The sequence below is a fragment of the Aphis gossypii genome, chromosome 1 (genome assembly GCF_020184175.1).
Source record: "Aphis gossypii isolate Hap1 chromosome 1, ASM2018417v2, whole genome shotgun sequence".
NCBI lineage: Eukaryota > Metazoa > Arthropoda > Insecta > Hemiptera > Aphididae > Aphis > Aphis gossypii.
In genome coordinates, this window is record NC_065530.1 from 76,103,977 (window position 1) to 76,120,373 (window position 16,397).

At 31.0% G+C, this 16,397-nt stretch overlaps 1 protein-coding gene and 1 long non-coding RNA gene across 2 annotated transcripts in view; one reads left to right on the plus strand and one right to left on the minus strand.

Moving 5' to 3' along the window:
- The window catches only part of LOC114131724 (cAMP-specific 3',5'-cyclic phosphodiesterase), a 657,881-nt gene that overhangs the window by 161,274 nt on the left and 480,210 nt on the right, over window positions 1-16,397 (plus strand). The window lies entirely within an intron of this gene.
- LOC126550947 (uncharacterized) lies at window positions 10,112-10,911 on the minus strand. Its single transcript, XR_007605028.1, has 4 exons — window positions 10,804-10,911; window positions 10,516-10,661; window positions 10,329-10,459; window positions 10,112-10,255 (listed from the first exon to the last, which is right to left on the minus strand). It is a non-coding gene; the product is annotated as an uncharacterized LOC126550947 (long non-coding RNA).

Here is a 16,397-nt window from a genome sequence, read left to right on the forward strand (position 1 = left end):
AAATGTCGCTAAATGGTACTACATATATAGGCACAATCGTCTATTTGAAAATGTCACCAATTTATTGTGTACATGCGTGATCAGCATTGTATATTTTTTAACGTAATACTCTATTCAGGGGCAACCAACTCCAATTGTCTAGCGGTCCACTTTGGAAATGCATTATAATTCCGCTGGCCGAATACAAATTATATATAAGTCCTCGTATTTTCGTAATTTAGAACGAATACAAAATAAATAAAAATAAACATACCTATTTTGTAAAAGTGTGATAAATCTCGTAGGGTTTAATTCACTAAAATTATCCAATGCGGTCATAATAATGATTATTTTATTTTAAATAATGTAAGTGCATGCACTTTTATAAATTAAAATGTACACCTAATTAATACTAATTACATAATATAAGAATGTCTCCTATAGCATTCTACAAAGAAATAAATCGTATCGAATAAAATAATAATATTTTAAAAAAACTGATGGTAATTGAATTTGTTATTAGAATATTAGAAATAACACTGGTGACATTTACTAGTTAAAAAGAATTATTCGTGTATTGGATGGATGAGAAGTTGAATATACTTTGATGTATCGGAATTTAAACACTTATGTACATCAACGTATAATAATTAATAAATAGTGTTTCGTTTATTGCAGGACAAGGGTCGGGTGGCAACAAATTATTGTGTGTAGTAATATAATGCACCTATTGTTGATAAGCTGTCATTAATCAATATATAGTTGTTATGTGAAATAATTCGGTATTGAGTTTTTTTCGATACGCGACACCTAATCCCTACAAACAGTCATAACAACAATTATTAGTAACCGAAACGTCTAATAGGTAACTGTGATTAATTGTTCCCCATTATTAAATTCAGAATGTATTATTGTTTAATATTTCAATATTATTATAGGTATCTGTGTTTGTTTTTTAGACAGCAGTATAAATTTTGTTTATAATTTATTATTTTGCATCTGTACCTGAAATAATACGAAAAACTCAAAATAATGCTCTTTTCATAATTATCACGTGAAGAAATTAATGCGGTAAAAGCTATTATACCAAATAATCACACATTTTTTTTTTTTTATTTATTATTACTAAATGGCTGAAAATTAAATACCTTTCAATATATAAGAATATGTACAGAAAAAAAAATAAAAAACTGTCCTCCGTGGAATGCATCAACTGATAAATATTATACTTTTTATTTTAATGGTTTTTTTTATTCAACTGAATTAAAAAGAAACATAATTATTAGACTGCCACCTGATCATATTATTAACACTTTTCTCACAACCCTTTCTAAAGAACATTAACATTTCAGTGTATGACGAGTGTATTCTGTGTTGTTTTTTGTTGAACGAGAATATTATTTTAGACCGTCTAAGTCGTTATTCATTTACTCGTTCATTTTATCCGCTTATTTACCTACCCTCGTTATAAGAATTTTGTTTTTGTGTTAATTAAGAATGCAAAATTAATAGAATAAAGTTGTTTTTTCATTATCTTACGGTCGGGTACGATTAATTATTAAAACGTGTTGAACGGAAATGAGACCATTATTAACAGGGCAATCTATATTATCACAAGCTTATTCAAAAATAGTTGCCTAAAATCACAATCATAGATTTATATGAGATGAAAGAATTATTATATTTGAACTAAATGATTATATTTTAAAATATACATTAGATATATACTTAAGCGTTTTTAAATAAATTAATGATTGATAACAATTCTTATCGCTTGTGCTTGGTTATCTAAAATATACATATAATTTACCAGGCGTATATTATTTCCGCCAGATACTTAATCACCCCTACCCTTGTATATATATTTTAAAATGTATAATCTTATATACAATATACATAGTATTAATAAATTGTATAAAATGATATTAAATATATATCATTTAAAATTAAAATGAATAATCTAATTAATATGTAAATGCAAATATATTATGAAATAGTTTAAATTGTATAAAATTATAACTTTTTATTACAAAATCATTTACTTAATAAAGTAGCAAAATAGTTATGAAAAACGATGTATTAAAAACTTAACTAATTATTTGAACAATAAAAAACCTAAGTTAACTTATTAACGTATATTCTGGGGGGGTGGAAGTATGAACAATGTCCACTTGTCCGAAGGAATCAATGTATAGATATTATTAATAAATCAATACAAACCTTTTTCCTAGTGGTTTCTTAGGTAGTTTCAGAGGAATCAATAATTTTACATAACTACCAGATGATCAAATTTAACAAAAGATACTCAATATTATCAAAAAGAAAATAGAAAGATCTAATCTATTTCTATATGCTCAAAATAAAGTTATACCAGCGTTTGTGTCATTTATGTTTATTCTTGTTTAGGAATTTATTTTAATTAACCCGGAATAATATTTAATTAACCATGAAATATATTTAAACTTTCCAAGTAACATTATAATATAACAAGTGGTTCCATATTTGAAGTTTGCGCCATAGTGTGTAAGAAAAGTGATAATGTAGAAGGCTCGATAGCACTTTCATGTTTTTCGATGTTTTTTATGTCTTCATTTGTCTTGGATCATACTTGTGTGGTCTCATATCATTCTATATGTATTAATATAACTTTTGGTATTAATTATTACCATCTTAATTATAATAATTAATACAAATTATACTCGACAAAAACACCTTTCATACGGATGTCGTCAATAGCGCGATCTATTGACGACATTATGTATTTCAAGCGGCCGGAATACCGATTACGACGGCGCGCTCCGCGTGAAAGTGTTACGTCGCGTAAACATCGCGTATCGATATCTCGTTACATAGTCCCCTTTTTAAAATTTTCTTTTTATATTTAAAGACTTTATTTTGATGATGAAAAAGAAAGAAAAATAAAATTTTAAACTTATTGGTTTAATGCGCTCAGGCTTGAAATATGTGCAAGGAGGTGTCCTTCCTCCAAAATTTACAATTTGTTTGATTGGTTATTGATGTTGTTCTCGTTTAATTTTCCGAGCCAAGTTGCGTTTATTCTTCCACATCTCCTTCTTGCGCTTGTTGTTGCTGATGGTTAGATTAGATGTAGTCTGCGAATTCTTGGTCACTCCTTCAATTTCCATCTTCTCAACCGGATCAATATTTACTTCTATCACTTCTTCTGGACAGGAGGCGTCAATTGTTGGTTCGTTGATCACTGTAGTGATGTTCACTGGAGTTTTCTCACAGCATCGTACTGAAGGCGGGATATCGAAATCTGGACAAAAGTTGTACCTAGTTATTTCGGCTTCTTTGTCGCGTTGATACGCTGCCATAGCTTTTTTATATTGGAGGTTGAGCGATATGGTATCCATCTTTATTCGATTGATTCTCTCCTCGGCAGTTGGAATCTTTACTTCTTTCAATAAGGGAATATCTTCGATTAAATTATCTTCCCCGAAAAGTTCTAAGTATCTGGCCTCACATAATTCATCGAGACTCAGATCCTTAGATGTCTTGCTCATGTTGTGTGGACTGGTGGTATTCACTTGCTGGTTATTCATGTTGACCTGAAATTTATATAATACAAACATGACTATTGACCTAGGTGTTTTCCACCATCACCAGTACACAACACAAACACATAAAGTTAGTTTTGTTTTGCTTTTTGTTCCTCCTGTTTCCCTGGGTCTGGAGGGACATAAAGTTTTATGTTCTTCATGTTCTGAGTGACAGGTTTGCTCTTCTCATCTTCAATGACCACCGTATTGTTCCTTAACACTTGGACTATCGTATAAGGTCCTCGGTATAATAAGAAAAACTTATGAATTGCTCCGTCGATCGCTGATGATAGACGATGTTCTTTTACCAAGACTTGTTGACCTACCACATATGTTGGAAACCTCCTACCCTGGTCTTTAGTGGTATTGCGGTTTATTGCACTTTTCTTTAGTTTCTTCTGTGCCAACTGTATCATAACTGCTGTTTCGACTTCATCATTCATTTCTGGTAAATTCACAAATTTATTTAATGGTAGTTGTAATGTTTTACCAGTCAATATTTGGTTTGGTGTGAAACCGGTGGAATGATGCGTGGTATTATTCAACCAGTATTCCACAGTTTCTAACCACTTGACCCAGCTAGAATGTTTGTGATGACAATATGCTCGTAGCATTCTTCCAATTTCACGATTAGTTCTTTCGACAGGGTTGCTTTCCGGGTGGTATGTGGTCGTGAATATGGTTTTTACTCCTGCGGATTGTAATTGTTTTGTCCATTTTTCACTGCTGAATTGTGTGCCATTATCCGTCAAAATTCTTTGAATAGGTCCGTGTTTCGGTATATAATCGCCCAGAACCTTTTTAAGTATGATATCCGTGGTTGCTCTTCTTATTGCATATAGTCGGACATGTTTCGAAAATATATCAATCAATGCTAATATATATTTCATACCGAGTGGTCCCCTTGGCAACGGTCCCATCAGATCCAATGATATAGTGTGGCGGGGTGCATCTGGTATTGTAGATATCGTTGGTCCCCTTGCTGTTTGTGTATTTATCTTGCTCCTTTGACAAAGGTCACACGATTTGACTATCCTTTTAACACTATTGTACATATTGGTCATTTGATATGTCGGACTTAAAGCCTTGTAAGTCTTATAAGTTCCCACATGTCCTAAATGTAAATGAGTCTCGTGGATCAATAGAGTTGTCATTATATCTGGTATCATTATTCGGTATTTGTTATCCCGATTAATAGATAATAGTAAATCCTGGTAAATTGTAAAATACTTGCTTGGCTTATTCAGTGTACGGTTAATAATTTGATTTAACTTGGTATCCTGACGTTGTAATTCATTCAGACGTGCAAACTGGTTTTTTAATGTTTTACTGTATTCATGTAGCATCAGCTTATTGATGACAATGTTAGTTAAGTTATGCGTATTTTCTTCACCTTTCCTCTGCGGATAGCGTGTTAATGCGTCTGCTCCCACGTTTTCCTTTCCGGGTATGTGCACTATTTCCAAGTTGAATTCTTGTAATGTTATAGCCCACCTTGTCAATCTCGCATTGAGTAGTTGACATTGATTCAGAAAGGTAAGCGCCTTATGATCAGTTAATACTTTTGTTGGATAACCTAAGATATAATTTCGAAATTTCTTACAACCATAGACTATTGCCAACAGTTCCAACTCTGTGGTATAGTAATTTCTCTCTGTTTCTTTTAATGTCCGACTCGTGAATCCTAAAGTGCGGTGTCTTCCATCTTTGTCTAATTGGAATAGCTCTGCCCCAATGGCAGTACTTGATGCGTCTGTAGATAGGTAGAAGCTTTCATTGAAGTCTGGATATTGGATCACCATGTCTTCCAGAAATAGCTGTTTGATTTTTTCAAATGCCTCTTGATGGAGACTGGTCCAGTTCCACTGCATACCCTTTTTTAATAATTCGCTCATAGGTGCCGTGAGTTCTGATAAATCTCGAATATATTTCCGGTAAAAGTTGATGAACCCCAAAAATGCTTGAATTTGCTTCCGATTTTTTGGTGGTTGGAAATTTTGAATGGTCCGAATCTTGTCTGGATCCATCCGGATCCCTTCTCTGGATATGATATGTCCTAGAAAAAGTACTTGTGAACGAAGAAATTGTGATTTTGATATATTAATGGTCACGTTATATTCGCTGAATCTTTTGAATATTTGTTCTAAATGTTGTAGGTGTTCGTCGAAATTTTTAGACATAATATGAATGTCATCGACATAGATAGCTACGAATTCTAATATTTCTGGCCCTAAAACTTTGTCCAGTATTTTTTGAAATTCCGCAACGGAGTTTACCAGCCCAAATGGTAAAACTTTATATTGGTAGTTCCGTCCGTGATATAAGAAAGCAGTAATTTCCCTGCATTCAGGTTGAAGTTTGCACTGCCAATATCCTGCCGTGAGGTCTATTGAACTTAAGTATCGGGCACCTTCAAACTTCATTAATATTTCCTCAATGTTCATGGGGCATTCTCTGTCAGGTATGATACGTTGGTTTATTTTCCGGGCGTCAATGCACACTCGGACTTCTCCATTCTTTTTTTCAATGCCGACGATGGGCGATGACCATGGCGATGTGGATGGTTCAATTATTTCCAAATCGAGCATGCGTTGTATTTCTTTATCCATTTTGACCATTTTTGCCATTGGTATAGGATATGGTTTTTGATGGATAGGTTCGCCTTCTCTGATTTTAATCTGACATTGATACTTCTTAATCTTCCCCGGGTTGGTGGAAAATATTTCTTTGTATCTGTTCATTAGTTGTAAAAACTCTTGACTTTGTCGTTCGTCTACAGGTTGGTCTCCTTCCTCGTTATTGCCGGTTTGTATTTGATGCATTTGTTGATTCTCTGTGACTTCTTTGGTGGTGGCAAATGTTGTGTTATGTTCTATCTGGTCCACTTCCCATATTATTGTACGATCATTGAAATTGATTTGAGCGTTATATTGCTGTAGAATGTCTGCACCAATTATACCTTTTTCATTTAGATTTTCCACTTGCACGAAATTTGCAAATATCCTTGCAGATCCTATTTTGCATTCGCAAAAAATTTGTTTCGCGACCTTACATATCTTTTTTCCAACTGCGTTACTGATCTGTACTCCATTGATTGGTAGTGTCGGGACCTTATGATTGTTGTGTAGAATTCTGTCTACTATTTCCTTTGTCAGAACACTGATTGTTGCACCAGTATCTACTAGTAGCTGTATTGATATTCCCTCCATCTCGCATTGCACATATGGACTGACAGTTTTATGGTTTGTGGGCATATTATTTACTGCATGTATTACTTGACAGTTACTCCCCTCCTCGCTTGTTTCTTCTTTGTCCTCAACCGTTTCGATGCTTACTTGGTTGATTTGCTGTCTGTTTCTTCCGTCATTGATCGGTTGACTTTGGTTATTGGGTGGTGGCTGGTAATTTTCTCTGTTACTGGCCCACTTGTTGCTTTGTGATTGCTGATTATCTCTCCAACTGTTATTTGGTGTCCGCTGATATTGTTGATTGTTGTCTTTTTGCGGTCCCCTTGGATTCCATTTCTGTGTACGTTGATTGTTGAAATTATTTTCTACGGATGGTGTTTCCGTCTTTTCTCTTCTATGCTCTTCTGTACTGAGTATTTTCATCGCCGCCATTACTGACTTATCAGGTAGCGATAATAGTATAGCTCGGATATACCCGGGATAGTGGCTGGCAATATTTATTACAATCTCTTCTTCAGATATCTGTGGTACTTGTAGGTGGCGTAATCTCGCATACCATTGCGAGAAGTGTTCTCTGTAAGTTATATTGTCCGGCACTTGTGATGTGTTTAGGCAGTTGCTCCATGTTTGTATTTGTATTTCACGGGACCAGAATTCGTCTATGAATGCGTCTCGAAATTCTGCATATATTCTTATTTGAAATTTGATGGTAGCAAACCAGTTTCCTGCTGTGCTTTTAAGACAGTCTCGTATGATTATCAATTTTTCTTCATTATTAAATTGTTTTAACTTGAAGTAATCTTCTAAATTTTGAAGAAAATCAATAGGGTGTGGGTCTTTGTTGTTACCAAAAAATAATGGTTTTGACACTTCGATGTTCGAGCTTCGTTGGTTCTCTTCAATAATGTGTCTGATTGGCACATCTTTCTGATTTTTGTTGACAATTATCTGTGCTTTTAGTTCATTTAATTGTTCTTTTAATTTGTTAATTTTCTTTTCGCTTGTTTCACGATTTTCTTCAATCATTTGCAGTAATCTGTTAATATGTATTCTGCTTTTTTTTTCGATTTCTTCTTTAAATTTGTTAAGTTCATCTTCGCTGTTGTTTTTCTTTTTTGGTGGCATTTTAAGATGTAGTTTCTTCTTATATTGTTGATGTAGAAAATGTTCTTAATTACGATGTAGCATTTTCTTCAGGATCGAGGTAGAATTTCTTCTTAATCGAGCCTCGTACGTTGGGCGCCAATTGTAAGAAAAATTATAACGCTCAAAATTTATTTGGCTATAAAATACTCACACTTTATTTGATATGAAACACGTATTTAAAAAGTATACAATATTTTCTTAAATATATGTTAATTATGCTCTTCGAGCTACAAATCAAAACATTTAACATAAATAACACAGTATATATTATACTGTTCCGTAATATGTCACACAAATCGTATTCAGTACGCTCACGATGTATTTCTCGAGTGTGCAGGCGTTAATATCCACATGTGATATTCCAGACACACTGTGAGAAATAGTGATCGTGTAAATAGGAAAAAACTCACAGTTCCTGGAGATGGTGGCGGTGTCGTAGTGAAAACACTGTACTGTATACAGATGATGGCGGCAACACTTACTGACGGCGATGAGATGAGGGCGGCAATACTTCTTAACGGCGTGCACGGCTCGTGAAGAGTGTTTGACGATGACGGCGATTGACTGGACGGCGGCGAACTAAATCGATGACGGCGATCGAGTGGACGGCGGCGAACTAAATCGATGACGGCGCGGATAGTCGGAAACTATAATCCGAATGCTGCCTGTAGTTACCAGGTCGACAGTTTATGTGCGAGGTCCAATATTGATTTACAATATTCCTGCGCAGGGATAAACTGTACGATCTGGCTTTCGAGTGCAGTAGTCGGACTGGAGATGCCTTTCTGGTCGTCTGGGCGGTCGTATTTATCACCTAGTATGGTGATAGTGATAATGTAGAAGGCTCGATAGCACTTTCATGTTTTTCGATGTTTTTTATGTCTTCATTTGTCTTGGATCATACTTGTGTGGTCTCATATCATTCTATATGTATTAATATAACTTTTGGTATTAATTATTACCATCTTAATTATAATAATTAATACAAATTATACTCGACAAAAACACCTTTCATACGGATGTCGTCAATAGCGCGATCTATTGACGACATTATGTATTTCAAGCGGCCGGAATACCGATTACGACGGCGCGCTCCGCGTGAAAGTGTTACGTCGCGTAAACATCGCGTATCGATATCTCGTTACAAGTGGGTTGTCAAGTAATTACAAAATCATACGGTTAAAACATATTTTCTTGGTCTATTTAAAACTCTATTTAATTGACAATCGATAAATCACTACAATTTTTACCTTTTTATTTCGATACATTTAATTTACCGCCATTATAATTTTGTGAGCAGTAACTTAAGAATAAAAAAAATACAGCACTTTATCATCTTAAATAATAAATATCACGAACTTTATTGTTTTTGGAGAGCTTTTCATTTACAATTATTTATTAATACATCCGCTTTTGATTTCGATGACGTCCGTAAATCAATTTTCGTTTATTTTTGACCGAAATATCGGTTTACTTTTTAAACTTACGTATGAAATCCTCATATAAAACCCGATCATATTATTATATCAAACAAATCCAAAGTCAAATATTGTTATACTTAGATGTTATATTATCTACGTTTGATGAAAAACGCATCGAAACACTGAACTATATTGTGTACACGTAACTATAGTGTATTATTATAATATTATATCTCTGCGGCTCGGCTTCAAAGTTCCGCCCTCCTAGCCACCGCGCACCGGCCAAAATAATCACCGTGTACACGATAAACTTTCTGTTTGCGAATCTGTACACACTGTTTGACTTATTGAATAATTTAGTCTGTTTGGGTTCTACAACGATTGGTATTCTGCAACTTTATAGATATTCTGTGAAACCATATTATTACGTTTTGGTGCTGTTTGATCCCGGCTTACTATCCAAGGAAATATGTTGTAAGCAAACAAATACAACAATATTATACTCTACTTGTTAACATATTAAAGTGTTGTTCACCCTCTGTTCAAATTATCCACAACACAAGTTATCCGTTGTCAACCAATACAAAATCTATAGTATATAAAATTAAATATATTTAATTAACAATTTATTACAAATGATTTGCAACACTTACTATAGTTGTCCACAAAGAGGTTGTCTGGACTAGGCATTTTCTATCTAAGGTTTTTATTTTTGGCACATGAACTATATATATATATATATATATATATATTCTTTTTAATTAAGCTGAGGCTAAGTCAACAAAAAAATCCCCATAGAATTTAACATAAAAGTGTGCTAAGTTTAAAATAAATGTATACATACTTTGTATTTTTAATTATAAAATCACAAAATGAGTATTTAAATATTTTGAAATACGTGAATATACTGTACATTTGTTTGAATTCCATGGCATGTATAATCAATGTGGCAAATAAACTGAAATAAAATAGTTTTAATAACATTTCTCCGAAAAAAACAAATGTCTTTGTTATGTCATTTCACTACTTACAATATTATGTAACGATATTCATAATACATCAAAGTCCCGGTATTCGATTTAATTTACCTACAAAATTGAGTATTATGTTGTGTATATAATACACAGTAATACAGTAATAATTTCTTGGTGGCAATATACGTCTAACAAAAAAAAAAAGCATTTTACATTTATGACTTATTGATTTAACTAAACTTACTTATTTGAAACAGTTTTAAACAATCGGACAAACATTCTATGTCTTCAGTTTTTGGGTATTTAGTATCAAATATTTATACGTCATTATCACTCAGTCCAGTAAAGAATTTCAATTTTCTTCAATTACTCTGCTGTGACTATAACAATCTATGAGGTGCAATATTTTTCGATATTAACATAAAATATTCAACATTTAAATAATGATTATTTTATCGATAAATAAAACCAGTTAGTATTAATAGCGGCTGTAATATACAACATATATATATATAAATTAATTTTAGCGTACTTTTTTTATATTAATGATTTGTTTTCCGATCAAACTCCAATGGAGAGGACAAAAACGAATAACGAGTACACTCTTTGAAATTCAGTATCTCTACGCACATAAGAGACCTTGTATTATATGAAGCATGAAACACAACCCAATTACAAAAGTTTTTGCTCCACTAATCACCAGCTCATCAAATGCCATACAATACATCAGAGCGTCTAAAGTATAACATAGTTTCGAGGGTTAAAAATGTATTTTAAACTCGGAACAAGTTTTTAATTTTTATCTTTGTTTTTGTAGTAAGACATTTATAAAATGATCACTGTTCCTATTATAAGTAAAACTCGATGATCGACATTGAAATGTTGTATTGATTTTGTTATTTCGTAATGTACATTTTTTAAATAATATTTTTGAATTGTATATTTATTTTGAATATTCATTATATTTTCTTAAAAGTAACTTACTAATATTTATAAAATTGAAATCATTGGTTAAAATATGCACAAAGGTTGGAAATTGTTGCGGTTTGTGTGGTTTAGTTGAGTAATTACGTACAATTAGTTACTATTCACAAACTATAATACTTAATGAAACTCGTGTATTTTGTGTTTTATTATTTATTTAACTCCACTTTTTTATACAGCGATCAAATATTATCTTTCGTTATTTAATTACTTATAGTTGAAAATATTAGGTTAGGGAAATTAATTCTTTAGAACTGTTAAGTTATGAAAAATTTTTTTAAAAAAAATGTTAAATTTTATACGAAAATTGGAACCCATCTTCGATATTTAATTGATTTATTAATACTTATTGTGAAATATAAGCAAAATTAAATTATTAAGTTTTGTTAATTAACACTGACATTTTCAAATTATGAAATCACTTAGATAGACATTAAATAATATTATGTGTTTGAAACTTCTCAAAATTATATTTTATATTATACATAATACCACCGTTTGTTGTTTTTAAATCAAAAATATATAATATGTTACAGTAATTTTCATTAATTATTCATTTTTTTTTTTTTTTTATCATAAACGTAATACTTTTTTTTCTACGATAATTTACCTATCGTTATAAAATATAATAATAGTAATTCAAAATGACGTGTTTGTTCTACAAAAAACACCTTTATTGTAAATGTTCATTCAGCAAAACTGATTTTTAATTTTTAGCTTTAATACTATAGCACTTAAACTATCAATTTTAGAAGTAAAAGTCTATATGTAATTACACGTTAGTTGTTTTACACTATTTAAATTTTTTAGCCAGTTATGAGTACCTATGTGGGATTTAACAAAGTAAAATTGCATACTTTTCGCATAAAAATTAAAATATCGAAGTAAAACGAATATACAAATGCAGATTGTGTTTTTACCTTTATAACGTTATGTTTGATAATAGGTCCATTCGCTATAGCATGTTAAAATTAATAACACATTGATTATGCTGAATGATATTTTTTTTTAACCTAATAGCTAAATGCACTATGCAGCTGGTGTAAAATGTCCTTTAATTTTACTTCCATTATCACTTTGTTATTTTGAGTAAACTAACACAATTTTTAAAACTTACATTTTGTTTTAATTAAAAGTCCATTAGAAGCTTATGCTGAGAGCTATTTCAATATAAAAAAACTTAAAAATAAAAATATTACCGAACTTTGCCTTCAATATAATTTAATAGAATTAAAAATGTCTTAAGTAATTAATTTTAATAAATACAATTGCAATATTTTTCAGTATGACTTTAAAGTGAATTTAGTTGATTATTTTAAGACAATATTGCACAAAATGTTACAATCATAAAATGATTAAAAATGACTCAATGTATGTATAACGCACTCATAAATATACTGATATAATGTGTAATTAAAATATTAATCAAATAAACTGAATGATCTTCGCGAGTCATATGGTTGAACTCAAATAAAACTAAATGATTTAATAACAATATAATATTGTCAGACACTTTATAGCTCGTGTGTTAATGTCACCGCAGAGCTTGGTGGACGTGTGAGTTCCAATAATGTTTTATAAGAATTACGAGTCCAATATCGACTGTCGAGTTTATATATAATATATATATATAATATGGTAGCAATTTTGCCGGCAGACCATTTAATTAAACTACCTGCAAAATACAAATGAACTTACAAAGAAGGATGAGGATTTCGACGAGTTATTGGATTTCCGTTCGTGTCGAGACAACGGAAAACAAACATATGGTATACAGGATGATTCACCCCGTATATTATAGCTTACCCCTAATTGTATTCATAACCTAGTTTTGAAATTTAATTTTTAGATTATTCAAGCATTATTATTTAAAGACGATATATATATTTTTTAAATCTTAAATTGTGTATATGCAATTTGAAAAGAAGTGTTTTGTGGTCAGAGTTTTTTCACTAAGCAATAATATGACAAAATAATTAGTGCCCGATAAATTGGTTCAGAAAATGTGGTTAATATGTTGATACTAAAATTATTACAGTATAGTCAATATTCTTATATATTTGAATTTGGAATTTTATAATTTTGAATTAATTGTTCGTGGTATTACTAGTACATAATACAATTAATGATACATCGATTGTTTTTTATGTATGTATTTTAACCCTATTTGAAAATACGAAGTCCAAGTACACCTAAACGAAATTTCTAAAAATCACAGTGCGAATACAATGTACAATATATCAGAGTAAAATAGGGTTAAACAACGAAAGCATGCTTTCAGGTGACTTGACTGTACTACATTATGTGTTTATGTAATGCGCAGTACATAAATATTTTTTAGCACAGCGAAAGTCGTTGTTAAAGAAAAATATTATATTACAGCGAAAAGTGGATTGATTTTTTACCGCTCCAATTTCGTAGAAGCTACTGAAAAAACAACGGATTTACGTCAAATAATAATAATAATAATACAAATAATATTTAACTTAATATTACAAAAAAATATATATACTCACTTTATGTATTCCTGCGTGTTTCTGCGTATTTCGCGTCGCACACACATTGGTCATAATTAAACTGTAAGGTAGCTGCAGGCAGTGCCTATCTATATAATATATGCGACAGCAACGAAATTAAATAACGCAGAAAAATGGATTGGATTGTCTGAGCAATGGATAATATTAAATCGTGGTATTTTCGGATAACTCGAAATACGCGTGTAACAGAAAAGGTGTGTCGTATAACCCAACGCCACAGCGTGAACAATATTACATCGAATGAAAAATCAAAATAATATTGCCTTATTCAGAGATAGTCAGAGAGAAAGAGAGAGTAGTGAAGTTTTAATGTTTTTAATGTATTTTAATTTTATGCGTTTATCATTTTTTTTTTTTTTTGTATAAAATATATAACATGTGCGATATATGATATCTCATAATAAATAAATTTCGAAATAATCGAGAATATATATTATGCTTTCAAGCTTTTACCAAATATTAAAAACGTGACTACATTCTACCGTATACACAATAGCACGTTGCGTGATGATAGTGACGTTTTAAAGCGCGTACATAAAGGACAGTGGCTGAGTACATCTCAATCGCTAAAATTCATTTCTGAACGTCGTTGTAATGAATTCTTTGAAAGGGTTTAAGGAAAACGAAATGTCTTTTACATATGAATAATATGTCTCATAACTCATTTCATTCCACACGCATAATATCATTTTCTTCGACGAATAATTTAAGTGCGGTGATATGATTCGTATAACTGAGGTAATTTGTATGTATCTAAATTTATTAATCTGTAACATCAAATTAATAGTATTAAAAAAGTGCTAACAAATTACTATATCAGATGTCTACGCTAGTAAAATGGTATGACAGTCAATCATATAATATTGGACAAGAAAAAATCGATTTGAAATATTTTGGAAGTATCGGGTACACACGTATTTCTGAGTCGTACATTCAATAATAATAGTCGTCCAAACTCATCGATGTCAAATGACTGAACTTCACAATCGTGTATTCTCCTCGCGTAACTTTAGAAAATTCACTGTTTCCAATTAAGAAAGTATTCCAAGTAATTATTGATCTATTCCATTATTTACTATACTCGTATATCCATGCACATAATATGATATTTTACGGTCACATCACAATATAGATTTAATTTTGAAAATATATTAACCTTAATAACTTACCAACAACTTCTGGCATTACAAAGTTTACTTGACGTTTTCGTGCTTTAGAAATGTTTGAAATAGGTACCTACTCTTCATGGAATAATTGGCTTCGGGTTCTAAACTTGTTAGGTATGCCATTTGTTGTGTATAATAAAGGTGTACCGTTAAAATGTGTACTGTTTAAGTACAACAGAACCTATACACACGTAGATACACACTTATAAGTTTTTAATTCAAAACGAGTACAACTTACCATACAAAATATTATCGTTTACGAAATAATTTAATATTATTATATTTTCGAGGTATAGTTGTTATTCTATTTTATTTTTTTTATCAGACTGTACGCGAAAATATAAAATAATAATTTTTACGAATTAAAAGACAACACTCGCCATAATAAAGCTTTCGTGAATCCTCTCATATTTTAAATTCAAATAATTTTCATTGATGTTCTTATTAACATACGAATGTGATGACATTTGTTTTAGGTGTATTTGGCAAATATAATTTATACATCATGACTACGCTAAATACGTGGGCCATATTATAGACCGTTTATGATGTAAATAAATATAAAATTGAGGTGTATTATCGAAAAATCCACAGTGTCAAGTTATTTGATCATTAACAATTTTAACTAAACTTTGGAAACATAGAAACAACATTTTTACAAACAAAACCAAAAATGTATGGTTTAATATATAGAAATTAATGAACATACACACACTTTACAATTTTGCGTATTAATTATACGTGAGAAACTATAGAGATAGCTATAATTTTGAAATGATTACAACACAATGTACTTATAGTATTTATTAAAATCTTTTTTTCCAAAATAGGGTCGTTACGAATATCTGTTATTTTTTTTTGGTCCCTCAAATCATTATGAATGATTTTTATAACATTATCACTACGTGCAATTCTTCTTCATATTACACCTGTTGCAGTAGCGGCTGTAGATCTCACGAACATAACATTCGGCCGATAGCACTTTTCCGTTTAAAGTTATTGTATAACGACGATGATATTTCAATTGAAAACAGTTACAATTGTTTTACGTACTAATAGTTATGGTTCCTTTCTATATGCACGTCTAATATTATTGTACGTAATAAAACATCAAAGTTTAATCGAAATGTACACATTGTTAATATTGAAAATTCGCTATTGTTTCTAATCTAGTATTTTATACAAACGTTGAGAACTATATTTATTTTAACACATAAATAATAATTATACATTATAAAGAAAATTCAAGGTTAATGGGTTTGACATGAACACAATATGCTCATACTAGTTATACATATTATAATAGGTATAAGGTATATATTAAATATATTATTGTTTATAGTGTGCGTGCAAAAATAATGATAACATATACATTATTTAATGTAATTTTACCTTATTGTATAATAATTTGTATCATTTTAATTTCGAACGTAAAATTT